The sequence below is a fragment of the Dermacentor variabilis genome, unplaced genomic scaffold (genome assembly GCF_050947875.1).
Source record: "Dermacentor variabilis isolate Ectoservices unplaced genomic scaffold, ASM5094787v1 scaffold_13, whole genome shotgun sequence".
Lineage (NCBI taxonomy): Eukaryota > Metazoa > Arthropoda > Arachnida > Ixodida > Ixodidae > Dermacentor > Dermacentor variabilis.
Window position 1 is genome coordinate 29,332,083 of NW_027460291.1, and position 18,984 is coordinate 29,351,066.

Here is an 18,984-nt window from a genome sequence, read left to right on the forward strand (position 1 = left end):
GCCTAACCGCCGTATCGTGGGCTCTCTGGGCAGCCCAAGCTTGACGAGAAAGTTCTGAGCTCTGGATGGCAGCGCTCCATTCTTCTTCCGTGATGCGATTGGGTCCCTGTGACGAGGGGCATCGTCAGAGCATGTGTGCGAGATTGCTAACAGCCCCGCAGGCAAGTAGAGCTAAAAGCTTCTGGTGTGATCGTATGGAAAATTGCCACGTTTGGATAGGACTTAGCCCGAAGCGTGCGTAAAGTGGACGCCAGAGGTCTCGTCAGTTTGCTATGAGGGGGAGGATAAGTCCTCCTACCGAGGTGATAGCGCGTAGTGATTTCGCTGAAAGTAGTGATAGTGCCCAGAAACTCGAGATCCCAGGAGTCTGAGCTCGACCCTGCTCCTGCGCGGTGAGTTAGTGAGCGCGCTTGGGAGTGGGCGATGTCATTGAGATTAGGAAAGGAGTCAAGTTGGCGGTCGAGGCGCGCCGGAAACCACGTGATGGTGTGCGGAGAGATTATGTTGTTCTTGAGGATCTTGTGAGCCTCCTCAGCGATGGAACCTGAAGCGAAAGCCCTGACTGCCGATCTCGAATCAGTGAAGATTTGTGATCTGCTGTTATCCAGGAGTGCTATAGCAACTGCGACCTGCTGTGCTCTGGTTGGTGTTGAGAACTTCAGGAAACCCGCGTTCACTATCTGTCCGTTGTGATCAACGAGGGCAATGGCGAAGTGAGAGGACTGTCCATATTGGGCTGCGTCGACAAAACATGCCGAGTAGGGATAGTCATTGGTATGCTGAAAATTTTATTTGAGGATTATATACCCCGTAATCATAAAATTCTTGTTGTTGATTGCATGTAAAATGTCGTCATACACTCACGAGCGACGGATGAGCTAGATCTCTTCGTTTGCCAGTTGTCCACTTAATTTGCTCGGCACAATGAGGTAATCAATGTCTGTCGATCGTCTGCCTTTCTCGTATCATTTTGTTGGGAATCGGTAGAATTTCACTGGTGGCATCAACCCCTTCGTGTTTACACTGCTGTTATGGCATTTAACAACACAACAGTAATTACCAGTCTTCCGAAGAGACGCCATCGCAAACAAGAGACGTATCGCGAGATCGAGCTTAGCGCGAGCGCGACCTTGAAGGGAAGCGACGGAAACGTACACACGTGGGAGGTAATATCGTTCCGCCAGGGGAGAAACGAGCGCTGGCATCTAAGATGAAACTTGACGTGCGGACTTTTATACGAGTCCGCGATCTCTGCCTTCTCTAAAAAAGAAAAAAAAAGAATCGAAATAGCCCACGTATATAGCTCCCTGGCTCAACAGTGCCCTGCAGGCGACACCCATCAGCTGCTGATCATTCCGTGGCGTGATGCGTGGTGGTCAGAAGGAAGACCAATCAACGGCTTGCTTCCCCAAACAAAGCCTCGTTGCGCACGCGCTATACGCAGGGTCAACGTATCGCGTGGCCAAAGCCGGCGCCTGACTCGCCGCCGTGCTACCCGAGGGAGGTCTTAAGGGGGGGTGGGGGGGGGGAGGTGGCAGCGCCCGTGGAAGCGACCCCTCGGCCGTGCATCGAACGAATACCGCGTGGCAAAATATTTTATTACCGAGTATTTCTGCGGCGAAAAAAAAAATACGTTGCATTCAAGATTACCTCAGAGCGATACGAGGAAGTTGTAACTTTCCTTAAAGGTGCAGCACACGCGTATTATTTCAAGTGTCAGTTCTTGATGACGTCAGAACACCCGTCCCGGCAGTTCATGGTTCGCGTCTACGGCGTTGCTCTGCTGAGCTCGAGGCCACGGGTTCCATCCAGGCTGCAGCGGCCACAATTCGATGGGAGATAATTTGAACAACGCTCGTCTACTTAAATTTAAGTGCACACTTATGTATCCCGGCTGGTGAAAAATCCAGAGTACCGCACTATACGGCGTGCCTCATAACCAGATTGTGGTTTTAGCATTCCAAACCTCAGAATTTTATTTCAATATACGGCAAGAGCGAAGAGCGTCTGATATATGAATTTTTATGCACATGACAAAATATTTATTTATTTCATCTGCCAGTATGGATCACGCAGTGGGAGAGACGACGTTAAACCATTAGCGTCCAGTGTAGTTTTGAAAGTACAACACCATTTTTATTTGTAAATGTGTAAACAAAAAAAAACCTGATCGTATTTTTAGTATTCTAATTGGCTATGAGTGTTCTTGCGAAGGCGACAACATTGCAGTTTTTTTTTTTACTTGCATGATGTCATTAATATATTCATAGTAAAAATTGGCGAAGTGCTAAATATCGCAACTTCTGCCGCGCGCGCAGCTTATTTCTTTTTATCGTGCTTCGCGAAGTTCATCTTTGTGTGTACGTTTCAGAAAAGAATGCTGTAAATTATGAATGCTTGACTGTCATAACTTGGAGTCAACTCGTTAGCTTCACCTGAGTAGCGGCATAAGGGGGTGGAGTCTGGTGCCTGGCTTTCGCCAATTGCCGTCGTGAACGAGACAAAGGCCTGATGAAATCAAGCAAAGGGCAGTAATTTAATGCGATTTCTGAACAACAAAACAAACTGGCATTATTAAGTAGTGAATGCGAATATGTTAGACAGAAAAAAATATGAAAGTGACAATTCCCAAGAACAGGTGTAACAACGTTAAACAATTGCGATGTGCAATCGTAACATGAACAAGGAACATCGGTACAAACTACATTTCTAAACAGTAATCGGGAAAGCAAATCCTTAGAGTGCACAGTCCACAGAAACAAAAATGACATGCAGCAAACCGGGCGCGCCGACAGTCCGTCCCAACCGATGCGGCCCGAAGTGACCCTGGAAGTCGGCGCCTGGCTTCCACGGCAGCTGGCGGTGTTCAGTGGCGGGGCGTGGTGTCGGCAGCTTATTTGCCCGGGAGTTGCTCGGCGTTCGTTTATCGTCCCGGGAGCAGACTGGTCAAGTGTCGGATCGGCTCGTTTTTATTAACCTCTCGAGGCGTCCGCGTTCACCTCTTGCCGTCTAGACGCACACATGGATCATGTACGCGCACACTGGTTCTCGCCGTATAGTTCAGATTCCACTGGCGGTCGCCTTTACCGCCAGTCGAGTCAATCACACACAAAGCAATAGTTGCGGACGAAGACGGCTTCACGTAGGCCGGGCGTGCTTCCCCCGCGATTCAGACTCTGCTAGCGGTCACCTTCTCCGGTGAACTATATAATCACACACAAAGCAGCAGTCACGAACGCTCAACGTGCTCTGGATCTACCAAAGATCACGTTCCCTACCGATTACGCGAAACGGCGCGGTTCGTAGGCTTGCGGCCCATCTTTAAAGAAGCGATGAATAATAGGCGTGTATACCTAGGAGACGGGGGTGGAGAATGGTAAAAATAATGATACTTTTGTGACAATGACATTGCATATACAATGCATCTTTTAGCATCACGTGAAAATTAACGAAAGTTTACTTTGTGAAGTACGCTGGGCATACGTGTATGCTACAAGGCTATGCTTATTCTCAAAGCACATATCACGGTTTTATTATCAATATTTCGCAAAATAATTTTTGCTGGCTAAAAAGAATCCACCGGTGCTAGCAGGAATAATGAGATGGTAACGATCACATCAACACAGGTAGCTCAGATTTTTTTATCTCCTGGTTTCTTTCAATTCCCGCCGATAAAAATAACAATGCTCTTCTCGTTTATTCGCATTCAATAAATACCGAACAATATTAAAGTGAATTTGGATAAATAAAATACCAATTAGATATTTTAAGGAGATAGTAAAGATATAGATATCTGGCGTGCACGAGTTTATTACAAATTGCAAAGCAGGCGGAATAAAGAGTGACAAAAAGCGGTGTGTACAGTATGTTCCACTACCAGACAAGATGAGCTATAGAATAACAGGGCAAACCGCATTCGTGATCTAGAGCCGTCTCATGATAGCTCAAAATCTTCTAAGAGAAGTATTACAGAGTCATTCATACTACAGGATCATAATGCAAGAAATTGACTGCCATTGTTAGGCTACCGTTATGTCGAATGTTTGAACCATCACTAAATCAACTGCTGAATATACTCTTTCACGCTTGAATCCGACGTAAGATATCGCATGTTCGTGTGTATTATTTGCTATATGTGCAATACGTGCGTCTGGGAAAGCAGCACCAAAGCTCCTGCATTTTAACCTGCCCAAATCATGCCACTTGAATAGCAAGAACACCTTCACCCTCCCCCCCCCCCAAAAAAAAAAAAATAAGGGCCGTGCACTAAGATGCTTATTCTGCCATTACAAGGCTAAAGGTGTCTCCATAAAGGATAAGTCGTCCATTTAAAGTAAGCCTTTTCGTTGTAAAATGTTCTAACCTACAGCCTACCTTTGAAGACTTGCATAGTATTTCGCTCCCCCACAAATGCTCAGCGACCTTTCTAAGGTACACTACAGTAGCGCTCAAAAATAATAAAGTGTAATTCATAAAACATTCACAACACAGTTACAGTGGCAAAGCACCATTCGGTAAGAAAAATCAATAAAATCTGGCTGGTAGATTTTCCTTGGATCCGACCGTGCTGCTGCCGTATCAGCTGCACACTCTGTTCCTTCCCGCGTCAGACGCAAATGCGGCGAGGCTCAGAGCTGCGCATGCCGGCAACGCAGGCTGAGAAATATGGGAAGCCGCTTTATTATCGCGTTAGTGAGAGAAGGAGCAGCCCAGGTTCGGAGACGTCGCCTTGGGCGATCCAAGCCGCTTTGTTCGCGAAGCTTTCACAACTAAGCTGTTAAGGGAACTTCTTATGCGGCGCCGCGCTCGGTATGCATTCACAACGCAACCGGCATTGGTGTCACGAATTTTTGCTTCGAAATGTAATTGTGGATAATTATAAACGTTACCCTTTCTGCAATTCACACGAATGCACAACACACTGTTTTTTTTTTTTTTACTAGCCAGCAATATGTAATTTTTGTTTCCCACGTTGTGTTCTATCGGCTTCACATTCGAGGTCACCTGCGGTGGCAAAGAGCAGCCAGCAGCGGGTGGGGGCGGCCGCGTACGACATCCATGGGCGTCGATTGGAACGTGAACCTTCGCTAAGAACACGTGGCATACTTCTGAAAAAGCGCGGCAAGTCGCTTATGTGTCAGTTGCTCTGGTTGGCATGCACCTGCGAAGGATCTGCGGCCGGAGGAAAATGCATCTGCCAACGCTTTACGATGCGCAGAACGTGACACGTGCGCGGCACTCTCGCCAGTAGCGCTTCGGAGCGCGTCACACCATTGGCTGGAATGCGACGCAAACCATAAATTCGGGTCTGCCTTCGTGCTAAGCTATCAAACGAGTAACTATATCGCTGCGTTTATAAACACTGCGCGCCATCGAAAAAGGGTGCCCGTACCGGGCCACAATACAGACTTGCTTTCTTTGACCTCTCAGAACAGAGAGAGCGAAAATGCTCCCCAAGAACACTGCACACGTTAACCTTAAAACTGTATAGCCGCACAACAAAGTGATATCGAACGTTTATTTTTCTTATGTGGAGACATAAAGTTGTTTATGTCTTTATTCGGGTCAACGTCTTCCTAATTCGTGCTGCCTTATCGCTTGGGCACCTCGTCAGGGAGGCTGATTAGGTTGTGGTTCCACCGCATACACTAATATACAGCTACCTTACGGTTTGGATATCCTCGAACACGAAAGCGCACGGACACCGAGTGTTGCTGCAGGCAGGTATAGACTGCAGGTGCTTCTGGGAAGACTGAGAAAAACGTGTAAAGATCACCTGTGCGAGATAGCGCAATTCTAGTGCGTGAACTAAATTACTTGGAGACCGGCATTATTTGCGCGGGAAATCCAAGTGCAAAATTGACCAAATACAAACATTTTGTAACTACCTTTCAAACTAATTACCTTATGGCACATATTGCAATGTACAAATTGTAGCCAGGAAGTTCGCAAGGCGGATACACTTGGAACGCATACTCATGAGGACACCAGGTTCGATATATTAATTGCCCGAACTTTGCGAAGAAATACATTGGCGGTCTAGTTCCTTTTCTAGTTTAATGATTGAAACGGCGCTTTGAGAATAAGTCGAACGACAGTGCATTTTTACCGGAATCTCGAAAACAGGGACATCCATAGAATTATTCGCAAGCGAATACGACTTGCAGTCTCACCGGCTACAATTTGTGAATTGCAATATGCGCCGTATTAGGTATTAACTTGAAAACTTATTTAGACAATTTTAGTAACTATTTCACTGTGCATTTTCTTTTCTCGTGCGAATATGTAATCCAGCTGAAGGGCTAGAATTCTGCTACATCTACCACAGGTGATCTTAAAAAAGATATTTGGCATTCTCCGCAGAAACACCCGGTATTATTCGTCGGAAAGGACGCGTGGCTAGCACGGGCGATTGTGGTGCATCTGCAGTGGGCGTTATTGTTCTCCCGTCACGTTGGAAGCAACAAGGAGACGTGTTATAGATTATACTGTCGCATTATTGTGAACGAAATAATTATCAGCATTATCAGCTGAGGGCAGAGAATAGTGAAGTGTAATGAAGCAGAAATAGAATAATCGAAAAACACTACACACTCTCCAGTAAATCGAGTGTCAAATACTCTGTGAACCACGAACGTCTATTCAACGTGTACAATTGATCCGAACGTCAACGTCTTCAAGTCACGTACATGCTGCCTCTCGTGCAAGTGCCGTTTTTATAAGAAAAAGCGTGGCTGGTTATAGGGCGTACTATCTACACGATTGTTAGGCTACCAAATAACGTATACTGGATGTAGATAGGATATCACTCAAGCACCGATTGGTAAGTATATTTTATTTTATTTATATATATATATATATATATATATATATATATATATAGTTGAAAAATAAGTGTTTCTTGGAACTGGTAAAATAGTTAAACACACCGGCAGGCCGGAACGTCGAAAAAAAATTTCTATTTCATTAATAATGAATAATTGTTGTATTAACTTGTGTTTTTCAATGATTTTCTCACATATATATACATATGCGTGTATATATATATATGCATATCACATGGCATCCAATGTATTCTGTAAGTACCTGACAAAGCTTTTTCGACCACACATGAATAGTTGTCCTCCCAGACATCACTATACGTACATAGACACGGACCAAACGAACGACGAAGACAAGCGCTTGTCTTCGTGGTTCCTTTGCTCCCTATCTGTGTACGCGCTGTAAGTGTGATGTTTGCAATGGAATACCAACTAGTCCGTGCCCAAACCCCGCTTTAGCCCTCCCAGAGGCGTTCTTTTTTTCTGTTTCCGTATGACAAACGTGTTTTCTCACTAGTTCGAATTACAGTTCTTGACTATCATGTTTGTACGTCATATGTTTGCATCTACTCTTCTATTTCCGCGTTCAATTTACTCTTAAAATGTGAGCTAATTCAATCATATACTTGTACCGGGTGTGAGGTCCCGAAGAACAGGGGCTCTGCACGCCCGCGTGGCGGGCGTGCGTGAGCACGTGTGCGTTAGTATCTGACCTCGCTGGGTGGCGCTTTGCCCCTGTCACAGAGCGCCTACTGGGGATAGCGAGCCCTGATACGTCAGGCAGTCTCGCGAGTTTTTATTTCTCAGCAATGTTATTGACATATTATGTTCTATCTAGGGTCCGTGAATAAAAACATGCTAAACTGTTCCCGTACAGTAATGTGAATGAACAAAATTTCATCTTAGTAACGCGTTCATAGCGCATTTCAGCCTTACACTAATATCCGAAAAATATAACGGATATCCAGCAGAGACAATTGTATAACATCTTCTCAACGTAAAAAATGAGGACTTTTGAAAGCACCATCACGCTATTTTCACGTAAAGTAGAGCAATCGCAACTTCCATTGGAGGTATTCAATCTCCAACTGATACATCTAATGTACCTACAGGCAATGTTCGTGGTTTATATGGTATGTCGCTTTGCGATAAGCGAAGAGAAAAATATTAATATAAAATTACCGAAGATCCAAAGCACTCGATGACATCAAGAACAAGCGTATTTTGAAAGGGCCCGCGGTAACCAAAACGTTCCAATTAAATCCTATGCAAGGACACGCATCATGCGCGCAATTTCTTTTTTACAGCGAAATTGTTTATGCTGACCTTGTGCCGTCGTTGTGGGACTTGGCTAAAGCTATCAGCAGCAGCAACGGCTCGAGCATCTTCGTGGCTGCCCCTCGGCGCCACCGCGCGAACGTGCTCGTGCAACTGCTCGCGCGTTCGTCGTCGTCTGCTTCCACAGCTGGCTCAGCTGCCGCTCCTCATTACAGCGCAGAACTTCACTTCTGTCATCGTAATGGGGAGGCCGTGTTTACAGGGGTATGAGCCACTGCTTAAGGGGGTATGAGCCATTCATTGTCTTACTTGACGGACAGATTTAATTTTGAAGCAATTTAATTTTTAGGAATCGCAAGCGGCAATGCCGGCCGGAGCCTGCTAATCCCGCCACCGAGCAAACTCGAGACATCGAACGCAATCGACAACGGCGGACTGCGGGCATACCGTCACGGACGTCGTTCTCTCCGCCGCAGCCGAACGTGTTCACTTATCAATTCCACTTTCGTGTGGGAAGTACTACGTTGGCCAGACGGGCAGATGTTTAAACGTGCTCTGGCGGAGCATAGTAATAACGAAGAGAGCATCGCAATAGATGGGCATCTGGCTGCCCATTGTAGAAAATGTGATGTGAAGGCACCATGCTACCCTCTCTTAAAACAAGCTGTTGTTGTCTACCGCCACAGGTATAAGATAACGAGGGAAATTGTCGAAGCAGCTGAGATCGCTAGAGCCGGTGACCATTGTGTTAGCACGCCGTCTATTCTTTTCTCTAAGAAAGAGGTTGAATTTTTTGGCATATATAGCAGTCACATGAGTGCTTTTCCTTTTTGTCTTTCCCTTCGGTGTGTCTGTTGCAGTGGCTTCCCAGTGAGTGCATATAACGCTTACAAGCTGCAAGAAATCAATTGTTGGAAGTTGGCGCCCGTCCCGTGTTCCTGCTTCGTCATTGTGTCGTTCATGCGCTATGTATCCCAGTTTACGAGGAATTACAGCTTAGCACCACGTGTGAAAAATTACCTTCGAAGATAGGCGGGTACGATCTGGGAAATCATCCCCTTTTGATGATAAACTTACCTTCAGTATTGCAATCAACGTGTTTTTTAATTGTATCTCATTTCCCCATCTTGGGCTCAATGCTATCGCTTAGAGACACTTCATGGACAAAGTTTCAGGATGACATTTTGTACGCCACAGAGGGCGGGCAGCGTCAACGTGTTCCACGAGCGTTGGTCGCCAACCGTCGTCCCGAGCTCACACGCACCCGTGCCGACTAAGCGAGGGCGACTCGCAGTCGGCACGCAGACCAAGCGACTAGCAGGGCGAGGTCTCCTAAACTGCCTTCGGAGACGTTACAGAGTCGCGACTATTCACCACGCTCATCATTGTTAGTCTATACTTGGTCTGTGAGCTGTCAAAAGAAGACCTGCGAAAACCTCTACTGCCATCTGACAATTTCTCAGAACTGCGGCAAGCGCATAATTTCTGCCAAGGAAACTCGATCTTTGGCACTTGAACAGCAGGAGAGAATGAATATAATTAACATCTTAAAAAGTATTCAGCGGCGAAGGAATGCGAAGCCAACGCAGCCATCTCTATAGGTGACTCGGACCGTCATAATGCAAGGATTCCTTTCGCTTGATTCCTTTCTTATCATGCGCCGCTGACGACGCAAGAAAAGAACATATCGTTGAAACAACATCACACCGACCATGGTCGCACTGACAGCGTTGCCTCGTGGATACGCAGAGGCGTGGCCCCGAGAAATGCGAGGTCTTGCCGGGCGCGTTGTTTTGGAGAGGAAGCCCGCCCTGAAGTTCTTTCGACGAGGGTTTCCTCTGAGCAAGTGCACACACATTTTGTTACGCAGTGCCAAGGAACGCACGCACACGCACAATGACGAACATTTAGCGACCAACTGCCAGAATCGAATACGCATGTAACAGACACATTAACAAACTTCATACAGTTTTCATATATATGTACAGACGGCGGCTGCTTTTATTCGGCTACTCATCAGCTCGACCATTTGTCCCGCAGGAAGCACGTGCATCGACCAGGGAGTTTTTGACGTAATATCGCCACACTGCCGCCGCCTCAGTTTCTCGAAGCTTTGAAAGCAGGGGACGCATTCTAGGACGGTCACGTTCGGAGATATCGCTTTCAGTGGGGGCTGATTGGCTGCTTGAGCAAAGTTGTGCAACGCGCCGTCTCAGGCGAAAATGATAGGGTCGTCGAAAGTGATTGTCTGACAATACGTCCCCATTTCGCAGCCTTGATTTCAGAACTTAGTTCCCGAGCTTTGCTCACGAGAATGCTGAAGCATCAACATCGCTTGAATGTCGCTTACTGGAGCGCTGTTCCTACAACGTTTGACCGCGGTATGCACGAGCCGCAATAGTATAGTTGCCTAGGGTCACCGCATCGTGTTTTTTTTTTGTTGTTGTTGTTGACGAGGCTACATTTTAGAGAGAAACACCATTTGAGGAACGGTTTTCCAGCGATCATCACATAGCCGTGACAAAGTGTATACGATTGATACGGCTGGGTGATTTTCACGGCCGGAGGCCACAATGTTCAATTTCAATCGTAATGGATACTTCCTCAATGTCTATGGCCACAGCCCAATTGAACTGACGCTTCATGTCCATGCCGTATCCACAGAGGGAGAACTGAGAACTCGACCAGCATGCAAACAGGCACGCATTCAAAGCTATAGATATTCATGGTTGCCGAATCCCTCCTTCGCACAAGACGAGGGGCTGAGGCGGGCTGGTATACTGAAAACCCTGTACCCGCGTTATCTGATGAAACCAACCTTGACGCATTCACCAATCTTGCGTGTGAGACACACTCGGCACACAACTGGAACGGGAGGCAACATGAGCTTTTTTGCAACGCTGCAAAGATGCAGTTTTCAATGTTGTCGAACGCCTCTTCGAATGCCTTTGAAGTGCGCGTCAACTCTTCGCGCTCTCGTGTGTCAGCGCCGCTTGTTACCCCATTTGGACGTTACTGACACATTTATCGCCAGACAGATGGTTACTTGCGGTGTTGCTGCCGGGGCTATTGGGCTGACAGTCACTGAGTGCCGCTGTCCGGAAGACAAAGCGCGCTGTGCCTTCGCTCATGAGTTGGCCATTGCGTGAGCACGAGAAAAGAACACGTGACAGCACTCCTTGCACACTGTGCTGCTTTCCGGGAGCACCGCGTGTCGCATAAAGGCATGATGAAATCATCTTCGCTGCCAGTTGTCAAACGATTGCTTGCTCTACGCGTTAAAGCATCAGCAGTATACCTGATCACGCATAGACATGAATATTTACATGTTATGAGGTGTCACTGAAGATTCCTGACATTTTCATGTTGATGTGCCTGCGCGCGTGTGTGTCAAGAATAATAAAAATCAGTGTATCGAGCACTGTATACTTGTGTTCTGGAATGGAACCAATGCTATCATGTTCTAACAAAAGCGTCGGATATTGGTGTGTCTTACATCCATGCTCCTGCAAAGGGGAAGCTGGACATTCGAACGGCTAGCTTGACGTGCGTGCAAACGCCCCCATGTGGGCTCCATCAACCCGATCTCTCTCACTGAAAAACCCTCGTGTAGGGTTTTAGCGTGAGCCTGGCTCGCGGTTACCGCAGCGTTCCATGGACGATTTGGAAACGGAGCTTTGGTCATCAGTAAGCATGGGGAGCTGATAATGATTTTGTCGATGCTTATTCATACCATTGTGTGTTGTTTCATACCGGGAATCTGCCACCAAAGAAATATCACTCTGAATAAGACGAGGTTCCAATGCAAAGTCGATAAAATCCGAATGAGTGTAAAAACCGAAACACAAGTAAAATCGGTAGAGGCGAAGCGAAAGACCAATAATATTTAATGGAAGTAATGCAACAGAACGGGCGGCGGGTATGTAGTACTATACGGCAAAGGAGAGTAATGCATTGCGGCCTGAGAGTACTTTGGTGATCGCGTAACTCGCCTAATACGCCGCGTTCCATCTCATGCACGAAGTATGCTAGTATAGAATATAGCGCTGCTGCCCACGCAACTACCTTGAAGCGCACTGGCACGGGAAACAGGGAGTAGCTAATGACGTAGGATAAAACATGCAAGTTGACGGCGTGCAAATCGAGGAAGCGTATATTTATACGACAGGCCCGTACACGGTAGAGATTTCCTTTGCAGAAGCGGGGAGCGTTATCAGTGCGGCCATCAGCTGGCCCCATCGTCGTGGTCTTCCTAGATAGCAGGAGGACTGCATGTCAACGAGTCATGCCGAGTTTGTGGAGAAATGTCGGAAGTGGATTTAGGAATGGCGCGCAGGAAAGGGATGAGAGCCGTGGACGCGCCCTCCTTTGTAGATAATCGCACAGCGCATGCAGCTGTCATCAACATGCAAGAAAGTTTTTTCAGCCGCGGAACAATTTGTCGCAGACCAACGCACCGACAAGCGCTTCCCTCGAGTTGCGTGCACGGCGTGAAGCTGTCACGGTGCAGACAAAGATGCAAAATCAAAGTGACTTTTCAATGCTTCAATTTCAGGGATCCATCAGAACTAAAGATGTTAGTGTACGTCGAGTGTGACAATCACATGATGCTTTTGGATATAGTCGTGAAGTATCTCAATTTTATCTCAAATTTATCTTACATGTACATACATACACTTCTAGATAGGTTCACATTTTCAAGTTTTTTATCGGTTGTATTGGCAACCGGCCCCTTCTTTACTTAAGATTGGAGTAATATCCACCCAAGTTTGGATGCTGTTTTCTATAGGTCTACAATAGACAAGAATCGTTGTCAACTGTAGACGTCAGTTAGACCCATAGACATATCGTCAATTGTCTATATAAGCAGTAACGGATTGCGGAAGGTGCTAAATGAGTACTTCCTTTAAGACGAAGCTCTAGCTCCGGCCCAACCCCGATGCTGCCAATTCAAGTACATGTAAAACGCAGAAACGCTTTTCTGAGATAACCACTCGGCCGATTTTAATGTAATTTTAATGAATTCGTTGCATGTGACAGATAATTTTAAATTCTAGTAAGTGACAGAAGCGTAATTTTCATTTAGGGCCTGAATTTTTAACAGGAACTTTCAGAAAGAGGTAAGTTTTAAAAGAAATGGAAGCACGAAGTCCACAAATTCGTAGCTTTCACTGAGAACAGATATCGCAGTTCGGTAAACTGCATTCGTTAGAGCATAAAAAGCGGACAAATTTGATTTATCAGTTTACATATTACGTGAATTTCTTACATTGTTCACAAGAGTTTTACATAAGTCCTACTTACATATTAGTGGCATATGCGTGAGCCATATAAAATAAATCAATTTTGTTCTCTTGAGATATACTATTATGTACTGTTTACAGAATTGTAATATCATTTCTTCATTTCTTAGTTACGCAGTTGTAAAGTTCATAGTTTCCTTTTCTGAAAATTTCCGTTTTTCAACAATTATTTTTTAATTGACGGCATAAATGAAGATGTCGCTACCAACAGTCACTAGATTTTAAGTTTTTCTTTGAAATGCAACAAGCCTCATCACATTTGGTGCCGTAGTCGCCGAGAAAAAACTATTTCTCCTTTCACATGTATTTAGATAGGAGCTACCGAGCTAAAAGTTGTGTGTACTCGCTTTCGGCCGCAAAAGCCGCATTCAGTAGTGTCGCTTGTTACACACGTAATTGCTCGTGTTGTTTGGAAGTAATGAATTGGAAAACCTTGGAGACGGGCACACATCCATGCATGTTAAATTCACTATATTCACGACCGCATTTTCAAGAGAGAAAGAGAGAGAGAAGTCATAAGGGAAAGGCAGGGATGACAACATTTTCAAAGCACCTCTAAAACTACTCGCCATTCAAAGCGAAGTGATGGCTCAAATTTCAACACGCTCATATCCGACGAGTACGGCACTGGGCCCGTATACTGACGCACGAAAGTACTTACGCCAGGACTGTTTGTAAGAGCAGATCCTAGCCAATGTGACGAAGGACATATTATTAGCCAAGGTGACCGGCTAGCAGCAAGCTGTCTTACGTACGAAAATATTTGTGAATTAAATTCTGCGGTTTCAAGCGCCAAGACCACGATGTGATTATGAGGCACCCCGTATTCGAGGCCCCCGGATTAATTTTGACCCCCCCCCCCCCCCCCCGGGGCTCTTTTGCGTGCTAGTGAATCAAGGTACACGAGCGCTCCTGCATCCCCTTCTCTCTCTTTCCTGTCTACGCTTCCCCTTTCTCCTCCCCAAGTGTAGGGCCGCCAACCTGGCATGTCCTTGGTTAACCTAATTTCCCTTTTATTTTCTCTCTCTCGCCCCATTGAAATGCGGCCGCCGCGGCACGCATCGAACCTGAAACCTCGAACTAAGCAACGCAACTCTTAACCACTAAGCCATTTACCGCAGCGGGTATATATACTTGGTGCATTCAGCCCCTGAGCCGCGTAATCACATTGTTAACGGCCACTGCTTACCGTCGTTATTCTTCCACGTACATGTTGCGACGGGATTCAGGCTCTACCAAAGCTTCACCTTTGAATTGACTTCTACGGCGCAACACCGTCCGTGTTGTTTCGTATTGCGGTGTGCAAGTCAATTGAGAGATGATTCAAGACCAACTAGCCCGGTTGTCAGTTCTGTTATCTACCAAAGCTGACCACTTTCGCTGGGGCAGAGCAATTTCCGGCAGCTTCTGCAGGGCAGCTGGCAACACTCCTGCCATTTCACACGCTTGAGTGGAAGAAGGTACTGCCCTCTCCCGCCGACGCCTGCAGGAAGATCTCAACGCTTTTCTCGCCGGGACAAGCTGTGGTCCGAAGAAACAATATGTGTACTATACCGAGGCCACAGCTGCAGGGTGTACGCATATATAGGCAACCCACAGAGCAGGGCTCCAATCCGCAAAACTTCTTGTTCGTTCTTTGCCATTGGCGGCATTCACTAATACTTCCGTCATTTTGACTGACTCGCATCTGCTCTTACGAATATCATTATCTTAAAACATTTTTTGTCAATATTCATACACGAACTGTGTGCGTTTTGCTATCCGCAGGTTAGATTGTGAATCACCGGTAGTGCGCTCTGAAAACTTGCTGCAAAGTATTAATGCATTCAAAATTTATGGACGCTGCCAGCACGGTGGAGTATAACATATGCGTAGGTATGAGGTGGTTCGCTCACGTGGCGCCATGCGATTGGCGCCTTGTCTTTCTGCCTGTACTGTGAAAAGTGAGGGCAGGACATGCGGCATCTCCATGACACCTCGTTTTATAGATCTCCCACGAGACTATCTCGTGTGCTCGAGCCACATACAGTTGTGGTATGGCGAGCGGTGCGATTCTATTACGCACTCTAATATGCGGCGCTCAAATTGCAAAACGACTACTCGAGAGCGCTCAGCAAGATCGCGAGTCCTCCCGGGGTAACATCGGCGCTACACGCAGACTCAGTATTCACGATAGAAAAATAACTTTTTTTACGCTAGAACTATTTGTAGCCAATGCTAATGTTCGACATATTATCGGCGAAAGCGGCCGGCTATAGGCTGTTTCACATGGCGCGATTGGGGCGAAAAAAATCGTTCTGCCGCGCACGTCGCAGAGCGATTTTCGCTCACAGCTTTCACATGCGTTTGCGTCAGCGCGATATCCGTCGCAGCGATGCGCAAGGTTGCCTCTTGCTCACAAAGTATCCATGCCTGCATCGTTAAATAAAAACAACATGGAAACTAGTCAAATATTCGCATTTTCCTATTATTATTCGATAATAGAATAGGTACACCATTTGTAACGTTTAAAAGGGTTGAGACTTTACGACAGCTTGCAGATACGGTGAGTGAGGCGCTGCACAAGCGTGCGGCTTGCGCGGCGTCGGTGGGGTGGTTCCGTTTAGTACACTCTAGTTTCGTTGTACTATGGAAGCCGCAACTTTTTTCCCTGGATGATTATTTGCTTTTGCGAAGAACAAACTACTGTTGAGTGTGAATGTATATAAGCAGCTGGCGCGATTTGTATACGGATTAAGAGCTTGACGACGGCGGCAATCAAGTGGGTGCGTGGCTTGTGTTGAAGTGGCGTCCTTCTCCCGATCTGGATAGCGTGCAGCTTCTCCTTCCAAACGAATTGTGTAAGTGAAAGAAAAAAATGTATGAAGCTCCTAAGCCGCAAACGCTGGTGGGTACGCCCTTAACATAGCTAGAACTGACGCGCGACATTGCCCCACAGAGCTACCAACGTGCGGTGAAACGCACATTGCCCCTCCCAAATCGCGCCGATCGCTGCGACTGAGCGACGGCGCGACCAACTTGTTGGAATCCAGTCGCGGAGAGCCCACGACGTCGCGGCGGTCGCTGAGCGACATAATTCGCTGTGTCGCTGACTGAAAATCGCGCCATGTGAAACAGCCTTATAGGGATAACTTGCGCACTACATATAAAAGCTTTGTTCATTCGGTCGACACTTGCTTTAGGTCTCCTCCGAAGCTTCTTTCAAGCGCGTTACGTGGATGGTGTGCCAGAACAAGTGCTGTTTTTCCATCGCGGTGGAATAGCGGTATTTTATGATCTTCAAGTAGCCCGACGAAGGCAAACAGTGCAGATCCCGAAGATAGTGGAATATATATATTCATACGAAAGCCATACATAGGAGATATAGAAACGCAGTTATAGGCTATAATGCTCAAGCGTGCTCCGGAGTACTCTTTAAGGGCGTTCGGCTGCTGTGAACAGGCATTAATTTATGGTGTGCTGCGTCCAACAAGCGCATGGATGATAACCTAATATACGCAAACGCCCGTCTCGACTCGTGACAAGATGATGCTTTGTGTGTGTGTGTGTGTGTATGACAACAGAAGAAGTCCGCTCCTTTCAAGAATAGTTATGACAAGAAATCGAGGAAAAAAAAAATGAAAGGTCCCATCAATTCCGCTCGAACCTATATATGGCAAAATTTGCATCAGAAGTGCACGCATGTTTAAGATATCCTTGCCGTTGTGCCGGCCTTTTCACGCCGTTTCGGCGTGACTTCCGCCGTTTAAGCCGTGGATCAATGCGAGCATAGGAAAAAAGCTGAAGTAGAATAATTAAGCTGGGCCGAAATGATGCAGGGATTCGTATCGCTCGATTCTATTTCGTTCACGACCGGCCCATTCTGGCGAGAGCCGCCATCTCGAACCATGCACACGCGCAAAGCAATGGCAGTGGAACAGAATCATTGCGTTGTACTGACTCAGAATTCGCATGACGAAAGTAAACGCGGACGAAACATTCACGTCACATATGACGTCAATCGGATCACTCCGTGGCATTATTAGTATCACTTGATTTGACTTGAAAGCACATAAACGAGGGCGAATCAGAGTCTTTGACCCTATTTATTTTTTCCCAACTTACGCCTGTAAATGCCAAGTCAGCGTATCCATTCCCAAAGGTGGACATTTCTTCGATCAGCCCGACCTTATGTGACAGGCGGCACAGCGCTGCTGTCAGTTGTTTAAGATGGCGGTTGTGCGTCACACATCCACGGCGTGCGAGAAACGAAGTGTGGCAATCAGAATCGCCGACAAGCTCCGGCCATTTCAATGGGAGAGTCTGTACCGCCCACCATACAGTCCGGATCTCGCCCCTATAGTGATTTTCACGTTTTCGGTCCGCTGAAGAAGCTCCTGGTAGTACAGCGATTCACGTGCAATGATGAAGCCAAGACAGCAAGCAGTGCGACGATGGCTCCACAGCCATCCGGACGAATTATACCAAAGGGGCATCTCAAATTTTGTGTTGCGATGAGACAAATGTTTGAGCCGGTGTGAGGACCATGTGGAAAAATAGTGTAAGGTACGTAGAATGGTACGTATATTTACAATTACCTGTATGTACCTTATTTGGTTAATAACAAATAGGGGCAAATAATTTCTGATTTGCCCTCGTACACATGGCGGTAAAGGTAAAGCGAGGAGCAGGCTGGTAACTGCCGCCGGAAGGGGTACAACGCCCGCCTGTACTCTTCAGAAAGGAGGTGTCAGAAACATAGACAGGGAAGATAGGAAGAAGGGGAGGAAGGAGGAAAGGAAGAGCAAGACGACAAGTCTCAAAGAATAAAGCACAGCGCACAGAGTATACACGTCACACACAGTATAGGGCCGGTCACTGCAGATCACGCTACTAAAGCATGCTCCAATAGAACTCGGCAAGCGTTCCGAAGACAGAAGTATCGAGAGCAACGTATCGGAACGTGGCTCTCTTTCGCTGGCGGCGACACAGCGCGAGTCACTCACGTCTTGTGTCACGAATATCACTTCAACGAAAGACTTGCAGATGGTTGTTGCCAGGCTAAGTCCGCCTGCATTTGTAGGCTTAAATCCGGACAGTGATTTCACTCATATCGTGAATCGCTTGCCCATTCAGCAGTATACATGCTGACGCATGATCCCGTAATACGCCATGTGCACGCTCAAATAGCGATTCGGTCCGTGGTGCAAATCCAGGGCCGCGATTTTGCAGGACTGCTTTCTCCTCAATTTTGTGCCCCTCTTGTCATCCCCCGTTCACGACCGGCTGATCCCGTTGATAACGCGAACAGAGCGTCTCTCTAACCACTACGCAGCGCGAAAAGCGTGAAAAGAAATAGCGTAAGGCATGGTTACGAGATTGTGGTCTGTCTGACCGTGCGGATTAAGAAGCCGGCTTTTGGACCGAACGGTTGCGAATCACACAAGCCACTTAGAAAGGGTTTCTACTTTAGCAATGCAGGATCCACATCCTCCTGTGCTGACTTTGACTTGTCATATTCTGACAGTCGCATTGTAAAGGCAACGAACCGTTTCAATTTATATCAGTGTAACTTATTAGCCAGCGCGACGACTCTATAGACA

General features: G+C 46.7%; 1 protein-coding gene across 1 annotated transcript in view; it reads right to left on the minus strand.

Annotated features, from left to right (window-relative positions):
- Positions 1-18,984, minus strand: part of Awh (LIM/homeobox protein arrowhead) — a 172,681-nt gene that overhangs the window by 152,867 nt on the left and 830 nt on the right. The window lies entirely within an intron of this gene.